This window comes from Lipotes vexillifer, unplaced genomic scaffold, assembly GCF_000442215.2.
Source record: "Lipotes vexillifer unplaced genomic scaffold, Lipotes_vexillifer_v1.1 scaffold418, whole genome shotgun sequence".
Taxonomy (NCBI): Eukaryota; Metazoa; Chordata; class Mammalia; order Artiodactyla; family Lipotidae; genus Lipotes; species Lipotes vexillifer.
In genome coordinates, this window is record NW_006798629.1 from 3,882,574 (window position 1) to 3,900,168 (window position 17,595).

Below are 17,595 nucleotides of genomic sequence, written 5' to 3' on the forward strand. Positions count from 1 at the left end.
CCTTCCTCCGCCCCCCCGCCGGCGCGGCTGGTTGGGAGCAGTGGCGGAGAGGGGCCTGGGAAGTTTGTGGCAACTCCTCCATCCCGGGAGCCACTCGGGCCCCGGGGTGCTCAAGTTGGAGCCGGGAGTTTGAAAGGGGAGGCAGTCCGCGTTTCGAGCCCTCGCCGGTTGTAGTGAGGTCGGTCCTGAAGGCGCTTCTGGAGGGAATGTGGGTTTGGAGTTGGGCTGGAGGCCGGAAGAGGTGCTGCCCTCTTTGCAGGGGCAGAGACATCACAGGTGCGGCCTCGGGGTCCGCGCCGTGTCTCCCTCCTGCGGCCCCGACCCGAGCGTGGAGGCCTTTTCTGAGCACTCCACTACCGAGGCTCCCGAGGCGGCGGAGCGTGGGTTTGGACCACCACGATGAGAAGGACAAAGCAGGCGGGTGGCAGGTCCGGGGAGTGACAGGCGCGTACCGGGGAAATCCACCGAGCTGGACTCTTGGGGGCGACCCCAGAAGACGGAGAGGGGCTTAGGGCTCTTGCTGGAGATTTTGGCCCTGACCTTAATTAGAGCGTAGCAAATTTCACTTACAAGCGTCAACCACCGGATCGCCTCTCAAAAGTGCCCTGGTTGGCAGCTTGGACCTCTGCGCCTTTCCTGGGCGAACTTTCTCAGCAGCATTCCCGATTTCCAGGCAAATGCTGTTAAGACTTGGACTCCACATGGTTGTAAAGAGACAGAAAAGCTAAAGACGTCCTGTTCTCAGGAGAGAACCTTTCTGCCCCGACTGGCTGGGGGTCCATCCTGGGAGGCCAGGGGACCTGAGTTTCCCAAGACACAGAAGAGGGGGTAAGAATTAGTAAAATGCGACTTGCTGGGTGTCAGGATTTGTCCTAAGCAGTCCCTGAAATCTACAGTGTTTGTGCTGCTGACAGAGTAATTCATCCCGCTGAAACTTTCTTGAAATTTACACCCAATCTAAAGTGGATTTTTCTGAGATGTCAGGAATTAAGATTTATTCTGTCGTCAAAAGTAGCTGGGGGGGAAAAAAAAGTACGACTGGAGAAAGCCAAGGTTAAGGTGTTTGCTCTAAAGACCTTTAATCTGCTGTGTGGTACTCGTGCTATGATTTAGCAGCGGTCCTTTATTTCTATTGCATATTATTTTAGTAGAACAGTAGTACATTCGTATACTGGCTGCTCCAGTCTGCTGGCAAACATTAGCATTAAGGCTTACATTTTTGACAAATGTGCAGACAGGAATAGCATGAATAGGCATCTTAAATATTAACAACCTAAGCATCTGTTGTGAAACAATTTTAATATATTTACTCTGTTTTTCTCACATTGTTAGAAAAGGTTATAATAAGCGCATAATTTCAACTTTAGTTAACAGGAGTAACTGGCTGTATCTTTCACTACCTCTCCAAGTGTTTAACACAATCACCAGACATAAATACTTTAACTAACTCGGTTAGGCACATTATTAAATACACTTTAGACAATGTGTATTCTATATGAAATGTAACAGTAGCAAAATATGTATCCTATTTGTGCACATTTTAAATGACTATACATTTTATAAATATACCAGGCATGTTTATTCTTCATCTCCATTTGACACATTACTTCATATTTTTCCTAATGGAAACAATATTTTAAATGTAGAGTCGATCAGTCATATGTAATACATAGTATGTAAACAGTAGCTATAAAATACAAAGCATTGTTAAATTTGAGTATGGCTACATGTAACAAGATTATACAAGAGAAATAAGAATCACTGCACAATTTTGTATTCCTTTCTAAATAATGAATACAAATGATGGATGAAAAAAGAACAAATAGGGACTTCCTTCCTAAAGTACTAGTGCCCTAAAATGTGGGGGGTGTGGGTATGGGGGGACAAGGGGGGGGATGAAGGGAAGAAGCAGAAAAAAAAAAAAAAAGATCAGCAGATAAAGAAGACTTAAAGAACTTCCAAAAGTCTGAATAGTTATTTCCAGAATCAATGCATTCTTCATTTTCCCACAAGCTGAAATATGTAATAAATAATAGTTCTTTGTATGTAAAAGTATTCCAAAGGAATGCCTTTTGTTCAGTTGTTGTAATAAATTAATATATTCTTTGGTTGATAATCTACAAAAGGAGTTCTTTTGTCTCTCAGCATCTTAAACAAGAACAACAACAAAATGAATAATGGTTTATTTCTGCAAAGAAGTCTGTTGCCAAGCTATATGAACCTGCGATTGAATAAGATGATGTGCTGAGTGATGGTTAGGCAAGTCTGCATTAAATTAGCAAAGACTGAAATATCTGGGAGAGATTTTCAATGAGTTTTTTCATGTGACAGGTTGAGGATTGTAAATTAGGCCTAAAAGGTCAGGTGACAGGCACCTGTTCCTCATTATTGTTAAAACCTTTTGGTTACAAACACTGTTAAGCTAAATACAACATGGATATACAGCAGGGACTCTATAAAGCACTCTGGTGGTTTTTCATCTGCTCTGGAAATTTCCAAAAGGGCCATACACAGATATGCCCTTTACACAAACACATCTTTTCTTCTAAGACGTGTTGTCTCGGATGACTCTTGTGTCATATTCGTACCTGGGACTGATGAAGTATATAAAATAAATGCATATGACGGAATCGATCTTCAGACTCTGTCTGGACCTGTTGTAGTCAGATGCAAAAATATTGGGTTTTTTTGCATTTGACTTTTACAGTCCACTGAATAATGATCAGAATTTGTTCAGGTTTTAAATAGAAACCTCCCCAAATTACCTTTTATACTTTTTAGATAAGGTAAGTTCTCATCTTAAATGATGCCAGGAGATATTTTCCTTTGTGCTTATGTATAAGGAGAACATGAGTTGCTCTGTACTGTCAGAGCTTTGTGGTATATAGAAAGTGGGAAGAAAACCACATTTTACATGAATGCTGTTAGGAAGGGTATCATCATTTGCTCTTCATACTTGCCACTTCTCTCAGGGGAGTTCAGTAATCTTTTGATTAGAATTAAAGAATGTGATCGGATTTTTATGAATGGTTTACCTTTAGATATTTCAGAGAGCAGAAGAAGCATACATATTGAACAGGCCTAAGTAGCACAAGGTTGCAAAATATGAAAGGTGCCAGTTGCTTTTAATTAGCAAAGGAGGAGGATTTTGAGTAAATTCGGTAACTGAGATGATTAAATTCTCTATTTAAATATGTTCTTTGTCTTTTTTGGTTTGGTATAGTTTCTGCTTATTATACTAAGTAGTCATTTTTAGCATTTGTGATCAGATTACAGAACAGTCATCCTTCTTGCGTTTCCAGTTGGTTTTCAAACTCCAAAACTCTGGGATGCTTTTAACAAATTGGTTTACATTTTGACAGAACAGAGTTAAGTTAATTAATAGATCAGGCATGAAAATCCTCCACGGTAGGGTGTATTTTCTGGTAAAATGAAAGTTATGTTTCAGCACGATGAGCATCAGGCTTCAGTAATCTGTTCCTCTTGTGGAATGAACACTTCCTACTTCAAGCTAGCAGTCACCTACTGTTTATTTACACTGCATTAAACTGACAGCTCAGCAATCAGAGGAAAAATATTACTTACCTTCCTGAAGTAAATACCAGTTTATAGGTTAGTGCACGTATTTATATTCCTGTCACCACTAAATAACGGCTCTGTCTCCACTTTAATATCTACCTGTACTATAATCCAGGGCTTTAGACTCTTCCTGGTTGGGGGTAGGGGTCAAGAGGAGTTTTCTTATCATTTCCCAGTGGCTAAAGTTTTAAAAAGAGTCATTTTATCTTCTCATTTTTGTCCTGCGAGAATCAGTTGAAAGAAATATTATACATTTTTCCTTTGCATACTTCAACTGTTATATCCAAATCCCCAAAGAATCCACATGCCACTTAAAATAGTCATCTTAGAGCAACCTCAAGACAAATACGTTCAGACACATTCAAGTGTAGGTTTGCTACGTTAAACTCTCTACAAAATTCCAGAGATAACTTCAACTATTTGATTTCTTAGATAATAACTTTGATAAAATGTCTTCTATTCCAAGCCATAGATGGAATGCTTCAGTTTTTGATGGAGGTCTGCAAATATGAGTATAAAGTGGGACACATTGATTGATTGATTAATACTGTTAACTTTCCTCTGAAAATATTCTTGCCTCCTTTGTCCTTTTGTTTAATCTGCCAACCTTGAATTTCAAATTTTTGACAATACTAAATGCATTTGTTGTTTTTCTTTTTAAGTTGAAAGCCCGTTCTCTTTGGAGACCCCTAGAAACTTCAAAATACTGTTAAAGTTGAATTCCAAAACGTATTAACTTGAGAAAGTGCTCGTTTTCGAGTATGCTCTGTAAGTAGCTCTTACGCTCATCCTGTACACACGGTTGTTAATCTCTAATCACATGTTCCATTGACATCAGAGCAGAATGTGGTCTTAATACAGCATGTAAATCAAATCTGTTACACAAGGTTCTTCTCTTTCTCTCCCAAAGAAAAAGTGTCTACTGTGGTAATTTATATATCATTCCTAAGTGTTATTCTCAATGGTAAGTCTATTTCAACTTGATGTCTTCATAGAGTGTGATCAACACATTAACACACATTATTTAGTACTTTTGAACTTACGCCAATGGTACCTTTTGCTGTTTTTTTTTTTTTTAAGTCTTTTTTAAGATCAGATATTTCATTTCAGAGTAAATAGATACAGATTGTGTGTATATATATTCAGGGTGAGATTTAGTAGTGTAGCATTTCTCCAGCATATTGGCCTATTTTTATTCTTTAAAGTTATTCTGTATCACTTCCACAGTTGTTGCTGTCTGAAGGTTCGTAAATAGAAATTCTCATCACCTCTTTCAATGGACTCTCAAGGATGTAATTTAGCTTATGCGGTGATCCAGTTTAGTTATGAGAGATGAAAATTAGTTAACCGGTACCCCAGCATTTATGTCCCTAGATTCAGCTGCAATTTATTCAGTCCAGTTATTTGATATTTGGTAGTGAAGTGTCTTGTAATCAAACATTAGGAGTTGGTTCAGTTTCCAGTGGAGAAACGATGTTGCTGGATAAAACATTTAACTGTGCAATGTTTTATTATACTCATCACTCCTCTGAGAGCCTGCTTATTGTGGCACGAGTTGTTGCTGCACCTTAGGGGTGCAGGTCCCCCAAATGAAGCTGAGATGCTTGCAGAAGAAGCAGATGTCAGGCTGCACTTGGTCCTGCCTTTGCTCGGATGTCTGTGGACCTGCATTTCCCTCCACCCCTTCCTTGGCACCCCTTCCCCCCAGGTGTGCAGGAAATGGAGGGCGTTGTACCCGGTGAAGTGGGTGGACTCTACCCAGAGCTATGACCTGATTTGTGACGTACCCTCAGAACTGCAGTAATGGTCCAGCTGCTTCACAGGCAACTGGTAACCACCTCATTTGGGGATGCTTCTGCCTTGCTAGCAGTGCCAGAGAGAACTTCGTCATTGTCACCTCGTCAAAGACTACTTCTTGAGAGCTCTCTTGTAGGGCTAGATTCGGAGAGCAGCCTCTGATATTTGGAGGGTAAGTGGCAGAAAAGTTCCATCTGGGGAATCAGGGCTATAGCCACAGGGAGAGACCAGCATTTAGCGTCCAGGGGAGGTTTCTGTGTTGGGATGTTGCTTTTTCTCAGCGAGAGATGATTTGGGAACAGATACCAACAGAAATTCTGCAGTGTGAATTCTACTCTGGGTGGTGAAATGTGGTAGAAAGCTCCCAGGAGAAATTACTAGATCTTCTTTCCCTGAGATATTTAAAGAAAAGGTAGTAATCTGTGAGAGGGGGAACTCTTTAGTTGCAGTTTTCCAGGAAGCTGGGCATATAGTAGAGTTGATTGCTAGAGGTTCTTTTCTAGTCTTACTCCGTGGTTTCTGATATGCTGTTAAGAGCATGCAAAAGACAATTTGGCCTTTTACTGTTTATAATGTTAAGGACTTTAAGGTAAAAGAGGTTTTCTGTTGTAAATATTTTATTGTAATGAATACTATAAATAAAATAGAACCTAGTACATGCAGATATCTTTTAAACTTGAGATAGTCTTGAATATAGTGGGTCCATAATTAGCTGTTTGATGATGAATGCAATTGAGTTTTCCTGTTCCAGTGAACCAGACAATGGAAATCACTGGGGATTAACAACAGGGCTCTGTGATCATTCTTGATATAGCAGACCTTTTTTTCCTGGTCACTAATAAAAAAATATTTTATCAGTAAAGAAAGCATTCAGTTCAAATGCTTACAGTTTTAAATTTTAAAAGAATATCTGGAATTAATAAAATAATCCAAGTGTTTCTCACTATATTTTCAGCAACTGAAACAAATGATATCTAGATGTTCTAATAGTAGACAGATTTCTCCAGGCTGTGAGAGAGGTTGGAACAGTATTTTAATAACTGTGCTTTAAAATTTTTTTCTTAGAGGTGGGCTCGCTTTGGGGTGGTTTAAGAGGACTCAAAAACAATTTAGAACATTATCTTAAAAGTTTAAAAATGACAGTCTTACTTTGTAAGGAGTCATTGTATTTTAATAATACTGTACACATATTAGTGTTATTGGAGCAGTAGACAGTTAATTACAGCCTTTTCTGAGACATGTTAACTGTATATTAACAGTCATGTTAAAAAAGAATGATGTATACTCTTACATACAAGTTGCTGCTTGCTAGACTCTTTTCAAAATAGTCTTTTAGAATGTATGGAGTCAGATTTTGGGTCCAGAATTATCAGAATTTTTTCTACTAAAGCAACTTTATTTTAAAACTTTTCACTGGGATGTAAGCTTTTCAATTTTCTTCTTTTTTTTTTCTCTTTCTTTCTTTCTTTGTAATTAGCATTGGCTTGATCACTTTTGCCAGTGGCTTTAGAAATCAGAGTCCCTCAGTAGTTTTAGCCTTCCCACATTGTATTTTGAGATGCCTACATTTTTGTTTTGTGATGACTTTGGCCAACATAAGCCATTAAAAGCTTATTGAGTTGATTTAGCACCTCTTAGTACTACTCTTTGTGGAATTGTTTTAGTCACTGTTTCTTGAGACAAGCTATGTTTTCTTACAATTCTCTGTAACCTGATATTTAAGATACATTTGAGCAATTGATCATAGCAGTAGTTCTAAGAATATTTTATTTTCCAAATCTAAAGCCTAGGTTTTTTGCTTTGGCTTCTGGTATGGCAGAACAATGCGTGACTGAAACTAGTGAGGTTTAAAGCTGGACTGAGCCTGCCTTAGACAGTTCTATCAAATTGGTTAACTATTTGAACTCCCTTGGTTAATCTGGATATGTTGACCTTGTAACCTTGTAATACAGCACTTAAAAATGCACTAGGATTCCCACTTTACAAATTTTTAGGTGCTGCCCTTATTTATTTCTACAAGGTATTCAACTACAAGAAAAAAATTCAACGTAAGGTACATGTCTGTGTTATAGAAAACAGTAGAAGCTTCGCAGTTAGCATTCTGTCTTGCGTGGAGAGCACTCGTTAAAGATTTGCTAAATTAATAATAAAATAGTGAATTTAGCTTGTGCTGATATGGTTTAATGGGAAAAGACTTTCCACTCTAATTTTCTGTTTTTACTCGGGTTATCTGCACACTTAATCTACACATGCCCGTGTTCTGGATAATTGAGTGTTTTTTTCTCTCTGTGCTCTGTCATTTTGGACAGTAGCACTGGGGTTTGTTTTATCCTCACTGACCTTGAGGATGAGGCAAAGTCTGTCTGATTAGGTTCATGGTCCTTTGGTGTTCAGTTGTGGTTAACAACCTATTCTGGTATAAGCACAGAGCACTCCCTGGAGGTCCTTGCAGTTAGGCTACCATGTAATGGTTTTTCTGATATTCTGGGGCCAAAAATACTATGTGGCCCAAGTCTGATTGACCTCTGTCTGTTCTTTTCTACAATAATGATTTTTTTCAGGACCCCACTGGATAAATATCAGCCATGGTTAATTGCATAAATAGATATTTTTTTAATTGTAGCTGTATCCATTATTTTAAAATGTTTTGAGAGTTAGGGTATTTATATTAATGAAGATTTCACTCCATTCCTTCAGGGTTGTGTTAGGTGCATCTAAAACATTCTGAAAAGTTCTGGCCATTCTATGAAAGTTATCTTTAAAAAAGACACTTCCTCTTTAAACTGATTTTCATGTGTGTGGCTGTTTACAAGACAGTGTTAGTTACACAAAGAAAAGTATTCCCGAAGCAGTACACTGCTGTGTGACCTATTCCATTATCATGCGCATTCTGTCTCTTTAAAAACAGTCTCCTCTATTTGCCCTATTAATTGTTGATATGTTGCCATCCACGAGACAAAAATTAGAGCTGTAATTAAATAATCATGTGATGCTCCTTTAGTGCCAGTGAGAGCAAACTCATTTTTCCAGGCCCTGATGGTCACTGATTATTGTATTACTACTGGCTTGTTTTATTTTTTTTAATGATTCTCTATCTGTAAGTTACCTAACTACTGTTCTTCTTTGCAAAATTAAAGAATATAGAGAACATTCAGCCAGTTAATTGGCTGGAGGTCCTCAGGGATGTAAGGTAGACATACCTTTTTCTGCTTTTGGTCACCTGGTAGGTTCTTTGGGGAGGCTACATCAGTGGTGTGGTTGCCTGCCATTTCATTTACACTGGTGTTTTGGCTGGGATGGAGGCATATGGGGAATGCCAGGAGAATTACAAAAGGAGCCGGGTATTAAAATTCAGAAATGATTAAAATTGAAATAAAAGGATGCTGCTTCTTTGCCAGTGCTCTGGCAGTCATAATGACACATAGAGATTAGTTTCCACCTTCATCTTTTCCTTCTTTTTCATTTCCTCTTGTTTATTGTTGACACATTTTCCTTATGTCTGTCTCCCGTCTCTGTATCTTTTTGCACTATTGTGCATTCCTAGTTGTCCCTCTTTCCTTAAGCATGGAGAAGCCTACTTAACCTTATTATAACAATAACAGAATAGGTTATTAATATTTAATATGCACATGATTAAAATCTCTCTCCCTTAAACATAGGTCAGCTGTATTATTATTAACTGGCATGTAATTTTTCATTTAAAATATTCTTATTCTGCCCTTGCTGTTTCTGAAGTGTAGTCTACTTTACTGGTGATTTAATACATAATGTTTAGAAAACTGTGGTCGGCTAGTGAGAAAAGAACTTACCAGTCATGGATAATCAATTATGCATGAATTCAGATGTAACAGATGGAATCTGGTGAGTTAAAGTTTCCCTTTGCCTTAGTGTTTTTTTTTTTTAATTTGTTTGTTTGACACCTGTCTCCTATATAGATAAACATCTAATGTAGCATGTGAGAAATTTCCTTATATATCTCTATATTCTCTTTAAAGTGAACTGGATTTTTAAAATTGAATTTAAGGGCAGAGAATTTCTTTTTTTTTTTTTTTTGTGGTCTTAAAGATGATCAGATTCTTTTCCAACACTTTGTAGGTACAGAACCAGGTTCTGCTTGGCTTATGAAGGGTAACTCTTCTACTTGGTAGAGGAAAAAGCATGACCTGAATCTAGGGTTCCTACCTTTTCTCCACTTCTTTTCCCACTATGTCATTTATCCTTTTTTGTAAGAGTTGCCTAATGATAGAACACTATTACACTAACTCTGGGTTTTAAAGAATTTCTGATGAAAATTATGGTTGTCTAGTCTTAAGTTGTGTGACATTCTCTTGTATGACATGCAAATAGTATCTGTGAACATATATATCATGTTATGCTATATGTATATCATACGTACATTTATTCATACTAGGTTGTTGGCCAAACAGTTGGATTTTTCAAATCTATTGAGAATGCCCCAAGACTTGGCTTATATCTGAAACTACAGCATATGCCAGCCACAAAGATGCCTTTACCCTAGCTTGCGGTGTTGTAAATTCTTAGTGACAAAACCCCTTTGTGCAAAGTGAACCTAAAAGTTAGTTTTGAGTCTTGTTACCTCCACAGAGAGATAAGTTTAATTTTCATTAAATATGATATGAATGTGTAGAATTTTTTTCAGTTGCAGAAGTAATGAAACAGTGGGTATTGTCCATCTTTAAAGCAATTACAGTCTCAAAACAGTTACAAGCTGGTCCCCATCAAAATTTTTCATAAATATGCTGTTTGTTTCTCTTCCAAGTGTATTTATATATAGATAAAAAAATACAAATGAAAATAGTCTTTACAGAATAAACAAAAATAAATGATTAAAGAATAGCCTGAAGGCTCACTAGTTCTGTTTTTAAAATTATACTGCAGCATTATTTATCAACTTTTTACTTCATATAAGCTGGAAAGTTGCACATGTATTTATAGTCCATGTTAGTTATCTAATGAATTAAATTCCACAATAAACACACTAATAAAGAAGGCCACACCTGCAAAATAGGTAACTGGATATGCTCTAGCTACAGTTGTGCTGTGAAACTACTTTTTAGTATTTTATTTAGCCTTTTATACCCAATAAGTATGTGATTTTACTTTGACTTTACTATGTAATCATATTCCTTAGTCATGAATCAGAAAAATACATATATATAGGAATGAACTTCAATGAGATACAATTTATATATGAATTTCCAGTACATTAAAAATAAAACTCCATCATTAATATAAAAGTCCCTAATATAAAATCAGTAAGAATAGATGATAGGAAACAGAATATAAGACAATATACTGTAAAAAAAAAGATGATATTACAAATTATTGCATGCAGAAATAAATACTTCAATCGTAATTACTATCACAAAAAAGTGACTGATAAAAATAAATCTGAAAGCCTTTTGGACTTTTTATAACAAAAAAATACTCTTTTATTAATAAATAGGATCTAGAATCTTTATATAGAGATAGTTTATAAATTATTACATTGACTACATTTATACAGTTGTTTTACCTCTGTGGCTGGACTGCATAAAAGCATCCTGCAGATGTTCCCCTGGGACGGTCTACTGTTTCATGAGTATAGTTAATTTTTACTCATTTGAAAAATATCCAGAAAGAATGTTTGGATATTTGAATGTTGGATATTTGGAGTGCTTGGTTTTTGTCTATCCTTCCTCTTTTGCTAAGATATAAGAATATAGAAGAACATCTGAAAAGAGAACCATTTTCTTGCATCAGAGGACCATCAGATTACCTACTTTGGGTGAGATCTTGGTCTCTCATTATCAATCTATGTTACTTATCCTTGGGTCAGGTAATCATCATATGAATTAATTATCCAGCATAGACTGGACTGTGCTGTCGGCGGTCCAGCATAGACTGGACAAAGCAGTGGCGGGTTGGCATCAAGGAGGCAGTTGTCAGTGTGTTGTAGCTTATTGTTTTTCTGTGTGGCATGATAATATACGTCTGCCAATCTTAGGAATAGATGAAAGATTGTTTTGCTTAGTTTTGTTGTTTTTACATTTTTTTAATTGAGGTAAAAGATATATACCATAACATATGCCACTTGGGCAGTTTGTAAGTGGACAATTCAGTGGCCTTAATTACATTCACACTGTTGTGCACCCAGTGCCACAGTCTCTTCCAAATCTTTGCCATCATCCCAAAGAGAATGTGCTTTAGTTTTGAATTACACTTCTCCTTCGCTTCAACAAATTTCAAGCATTATAGGGGTATTTAATCACTGTCCAGGGGTGTTGCACTTGTTTCTGGTGGTGGCTTTTCTTCCCATTGAACAACCCCTGTCCACTGCTTTGTGGCGATGGGCACAGCGGTACAAAATCAGATGTTGCCCGTGGCTGGTACTCTCCCCGAAAACAATCTGAACCCGGATTCAGGTCTATTTTAACCTCAAACTCTTTTTCCCTTTAAGTAAGCTGAGAAAGATTAAAATAGCATTCACATCACTAAGATTTGGTTGATATGTCTTGGCTAAATGTTGATTGGGAACAGTTCCTGTTTGACTTCATTGGAATTCAAATCCCCTGAGCTTCCTAAGAGTACCACACAGCAGCTAGGTGCCCTGCCACTAGCTCTTGGGCACGGACAACGTGAACACTTCACTTCTGCTTAAGTGCAATGACTAAGTCTAGAAATGAGTTGAACAGTTTTCAACTGTTGCAAAGGGAGTCCCACTCCAGGTTGAAATTTTCTGGGAGAAAAAGCCTGCTGGACTATGTTGAAGAAAAAAAAAAAAAAGAATTAGAGAAAACTGGGATGGTTCTGGCTGCAGTAAATAATAGACTGATTTTGGAACTTTACTTCCACGTGTAATTTTGTGTTTAGTCGCTTATGTCTGTGATGACAAATCATATACTTGCACAGAATTTCTGGCACCCCCGTTAAGTCTCACGCAAGTGCGCAAATGCTAATTTGTCATGGTTCCTCGAACAGTAGACTTTTATTCACCAAATCAATGATCTAATAGCTTGCCCCCTACCTTTTTTTTTTTGTTTGAAGCAAGTAGCTTGCCTGCACATATATTTCTTAAATTTGGGGGTGAGTGCTGGTTCCTAGAAAAGCCTTAACTTTTCCAAGTGACCCCAGGATCTTCACCTCACTTGAGGATGCCCTAGCAGGTATATTTGATTTCCTGTCTTCAAAACATTACCTAATCCAATAGATGCCAAACTTGGCTGTACACTAGAATCGCCTTGGTAACTCTCAACCACCGCATACCTGGCTCCTACCTGTGACAGTGGGGTGCAGCCTGGACATCTGGGTTGTTGAAGTATAGCTCGCAGGTGATAACATGCAGCAGATTTGAGGAGCCACCGAACTAACTTCTGATCTTGCGCCTGGCTTTACAGCCCAAGATTGCAAGAATCTTTCTAAGATTCTCACCAGTATTCACTTGTAAGAGCAGCTCCTGGATACCTTTCCCTGAGAGGGCAGGCACCGTGAGACACTCCTGGAATACGGACAGGAGTCCACCCTCAAGATGTTGACAGACTTACACTTGGGAGGGGCAGACATGTAAACATGAAATGCCACACTGGAGGACAGAGGCTGGGATGGGGCATCGAGAAGGAAGTTCCTGATAGCTGAGGAGGCTTTGGACAGAAGAGGTACAGTCCAGCTGCATGTTAAAGGATGTGGCAGAGGGGGAAGTGGGAGGGTGGGCACTCAGAAGCAATGGGGAAAAGACGAGGCAACCTGAAACTCTTAAGTAATTTGGTAATTTGGCGATAGCTACGTAACTATGTGAAGGTCTCAAGAGCGTTGCTTTTGGAACCTGGCCCCCTCCCTACTCAATCTTGGAGCTAGTTCTAGATAGAGATGCCAGTTTTCGTGGAATTATTACCATTGTGCCTTGTCAAGGTTATGCTCCACACTGACATCTATGGAAGGAAAGGTAGCTTTTTAAAAAAAATTTGTCCAATAAATTCTTGCTTTATAAAAGGTAATATTTCTGGGTGAAAGGACCCGATAGCCCATCAGGTTCTAGAATCCAACTATAATGGCTGCTCACTTCCTTTAGCCCACTCTCTCCAAACTAGCTTAAACATTGGCCTTTCTTTGCTTAGCTTTAATACTGACCTTTGTCTATTAAAACCATAATCCAAATGACCAGTGGGTGTTTACATCCACCTTAAAGTAATTAGGAAAACAACTTTTGATCACTCTCAGTCTGACTATAACTGAAACCCCATGTATTAGGGAAAAAACAAAAACAAAAAACCTTAGGCCTCCTATTTAGAGTTCTTTATTATTTCTCCTTTATCTCTCCGGAAATATATTCAAGCCTTTTGCTATGATTTTCTGCAGTACACCATTATTTGTTTGGTGTTTGGATGCCCTTCGGGTTTGAGTAGGTATCTACATTAAAGCTTCCAAAAAAGCCATTTCTAATGGCAACTATGCTTATTTAACGTGGGGGTGGGAGAGAGGATGGCAAGTGATTCTGTGGTTTTTAGCTTCACCTATGAGCTATTTAAATGTTCATGGAAAGCAGCATTTGGGGTAAATGCATATTATTCCAAATGTACTCTAGGACCCTTTCACATACAGACAGGTCTAGAAAGTTGTCTTGAATCTGTGTGCAGCGGTACCCAATTCTCATTCCATGCAACCTTACAGATCTATGGGCACATTCTAAAATGGAAAATGGGGCTTCCCTTGTGGCACAGTAGTTGAGAGTCCGCCTGCCAATGCAGGGGACACAGGTTCATGCCCCGGTCCGGGAAGATCCCACATGCTGCGGAACGGCTGGGCCCTTGAGCCATGGCCGCTGAGCCTGTGCGTCCGGAGCCTGTGCTTCGCAACGGGAGAGGCCACAACAGTGAGAGGCCCGCGTACCGCAAAAAAAAAAAATAAAAAAAATAAAATAAATAAAATAAAATGGAAAATGACTTCAATTTGGACATGATTAGAATGTCTGAAAGCCATTCAGCACCTGTAAGACTCCTGGCCAGGTCCTGGATTTACTTAGTCATCTTTGATAGAAGTTCTCCAGATAAATGCTGTCCGATAGAACTTTGTGCGATGGTGGAAGTGTTCTATAATCTACACTGTCCCATAGGATAGCCACTAGTCACATGGCTATTGGACACTTGATATGTGACTGAGGAACTAAATCGTAAATGTTATGTAATTTCAATTAATTCACATTTCAATGACATAGCCACTTTCCCCTCTGCTAACTCCATCTCACTTCTGCAATCTCTAAAAGGAATTGTCCTTGCAATTAGCAGTGGAATTTGGTTGCAAGTGACACTGTGAGCATTTGGCTCTCATTTATTTATTCAGAATGTAAATATTGCTAGGACGCTGTACAAATCCCTGGTGATAGGGCAGTGAGCAAGACGCAGCCACTGCTCTCATAGGGATTACAGTCTAGTGTGGGAGATATTTATTAAGCCAGTAATTATCCAAATTGTTCATTGATAATAACTGTGACAAAGGAGAATTGCCAGAGGCTATGAGAGTGTAAAATGGGGACCAGACCTTCTTGTAAGTTTAGTCAGAAAGTTTAATCAAGAGTTCTGTTTATTCACTAAAGGAGGAAAGCCTGAGCCGGCTTTCCTTCCCCAAGCTCAAGGCTAGGTCAGGCTGACTGCAGGACCCAGAGCTCTCAGAGCAGGGCAGCTACCACGTGCCATGCCATGACCTCCAGAGATGTGGGGTCTATCTGATTCAGCTGCATACACACACACACACACACACACACACTGCAAACTTCTGAACTTGATCAAATAGATCCTCTCCCCAAGCTATGCAGTTGTGATGATGTCAGTCAAAGATAAGATGTGAGAAGGGTGCAGATGTTTACAGGATATTGCATTTCCTCTCCTATATATGTTTTGACAAAGTTGTTTGGGCTCCAGCCCCAGTTCTTTTTTCCTCTCTGCTCATACAAATTTATATTTGGTCCATTCAAGAAACGATGTGGAAATCAGTCCTGACATCCCAGACAGACAAAATGAGACACATGACAGCAGAACATATGGCTCAAAGAGACATCCTTATATGGCCAACACAGACCGTATTCCCAGAAATTCATATATGGAAAACACCACCTGCAGCTAAAGCCAAAAAACAAAGAGTTGACACGACAAAAAGAGCAATATGCCACGTAAAATGTGCTGTTTTAAGAGTGTGGAGAGATAGCCAACAGTATTTGAATTTAAAAATTTGAAAAAATAAAAAAACCCACCATGTCCTTAGAAAGTGCTAATGGTGGTAAGCACTGCTTTGCTAACACAGTCACTGGCGGAGCTGTCATATCTTAAAAACGTTCAAATTCTAAATACTTTCTCTGTTTATTACAAATGTATGTGCTATTCAGAACTCTGAATGTGTTTTAATGCTTTCGGATATCTGCCTGTATATTTATCTTAATATGTTGCCATCTGAAACATGCAGTAGTCCTTTTATTATTCAACTTAAAAAAAAAATCTTGTCATCTGTTAAAATATTTTATCTCTGCTACCTTTGTGTAGCCAGTCTGAATGCCTTCTTCTGTGATAAAAATCTGATGCACTGTTTTAACTGTACACCCACATGTTAAATAGTTCATGTATTTGACTTGCAGTATTTCACGTTCCAGAGGTTTTCTATTTTCATAGCTAGATTTATTAAGTTTAACTTTTTTCAATACTCTCTTGCATCTTTGTTGCCAGATTTAAGATGGCTGTGTAGAATAAAATTGATGCCCCCCTATTATGATAGTTTATTTTCATATACGCCTGGAAAGGTGGTATTTTCCTAATTACCTTTCTTCTTCTTTATTTTAGAATGAGTATTCTAAAGGGGTAGATAATATATAGGAAGTTCATCAGTGTACTGTATCACTTGGAGGACATAAACCTCGGTGCCATTTTACTTATGTCATTTCTTATATAGTTCCTAAATAAAGAAATTATTGCTTGGGGGAAATTAGTTAAGTATATGTGATTAACAGATTTGTAATTGTACTATATTGTTTTTTTAAAATAGTAAAGTCATTATTAGATGTCTTTATCCTCATTTATTCTGTTTATCATTTTCCAAGGCCACGTCCATCCTTACTATACATTTTTATGTTTTGTTTGAGAATTAGCTTATAATTCCTGGATAGAAGGTGCTATTCAAATTTAAAGATTAATATTTGAATCCCCACATCATTAGGAGGCTAAGACAATCAGGAAACTTTTTGTCTTGTTTATTTGTGTAAATAATGGGATAACCATCATTTACAATATTTTATGCCAATGTGTCTTAATATTGATATTTTCAGTCACCCTTTTTTAGTCTCCTTTTCTCTTTGCTCAAATTTTGTTTTGCCCAACAGCTGTCTTCCTTTTCTTTCTTTCTTTTTTTAAACGTTCAACTTGAGTTGCATTTGCATGGATAAATGATTTTTTGCAGTCCACTATACTTTTTTCTGTTTTTAAATTTTGCTATTGTTTGTATATTTGTACACTTGTGATGCTAGAATGCACTGTCCCTACTGAAAATCAGGCAGGTTTCAGGGAAACATGTCAGGCATCACCAGTTTGAAGCAACTATTAAAATATACATCTTGGAAATTCCTAATTTGACCTACCATATTGCAAAAATCATTGTCATTCTAAGGATAATTGAGTGTTATCCATGTTTTTCTTTTTGAATATCAAACATTAAAAAAAAATAAGTTTACATCCATCCATCCACAATACCAACTCTGACACCAGTGCTGTGTTTTGTCATGTTTATATATTTCCTTACTGACTGTATTTCTTATACTTTTAAAATACCCGCCTCCATACTTCCCCACATTTCAACTTTTGAAAATATGTTATCATTTGAGCTTTTTAGTAAAGATTGCCTTATGTTTATTTTCTTGTTTTGGATGCTGGGTTTTGTGTTTTATTATCACATTCTTTTGCCCTAGGCTTGGGTTTCTATGCGCCAAGATTCACTGTTGCCTTCCTCAATTTCCGCTAACCTTTCTGGTTTTGTGGGTAAAACGTGGGTGCCATTAGAGTGATATATTTTCATTGTGTTTCTCCTAAACTTATCCTCCCTGGGAGGCCATTATTTCCTATACTTTATCTTCTGCTTTTCTTAGATTTCTAATGTACACACTCAGAGTGTATTGGTAGTTTTAAAGAGCTTCATTTGCATATATTCCTCTTATCTCGGTATTTGTGCTAACTTGTTGCTTTTTTT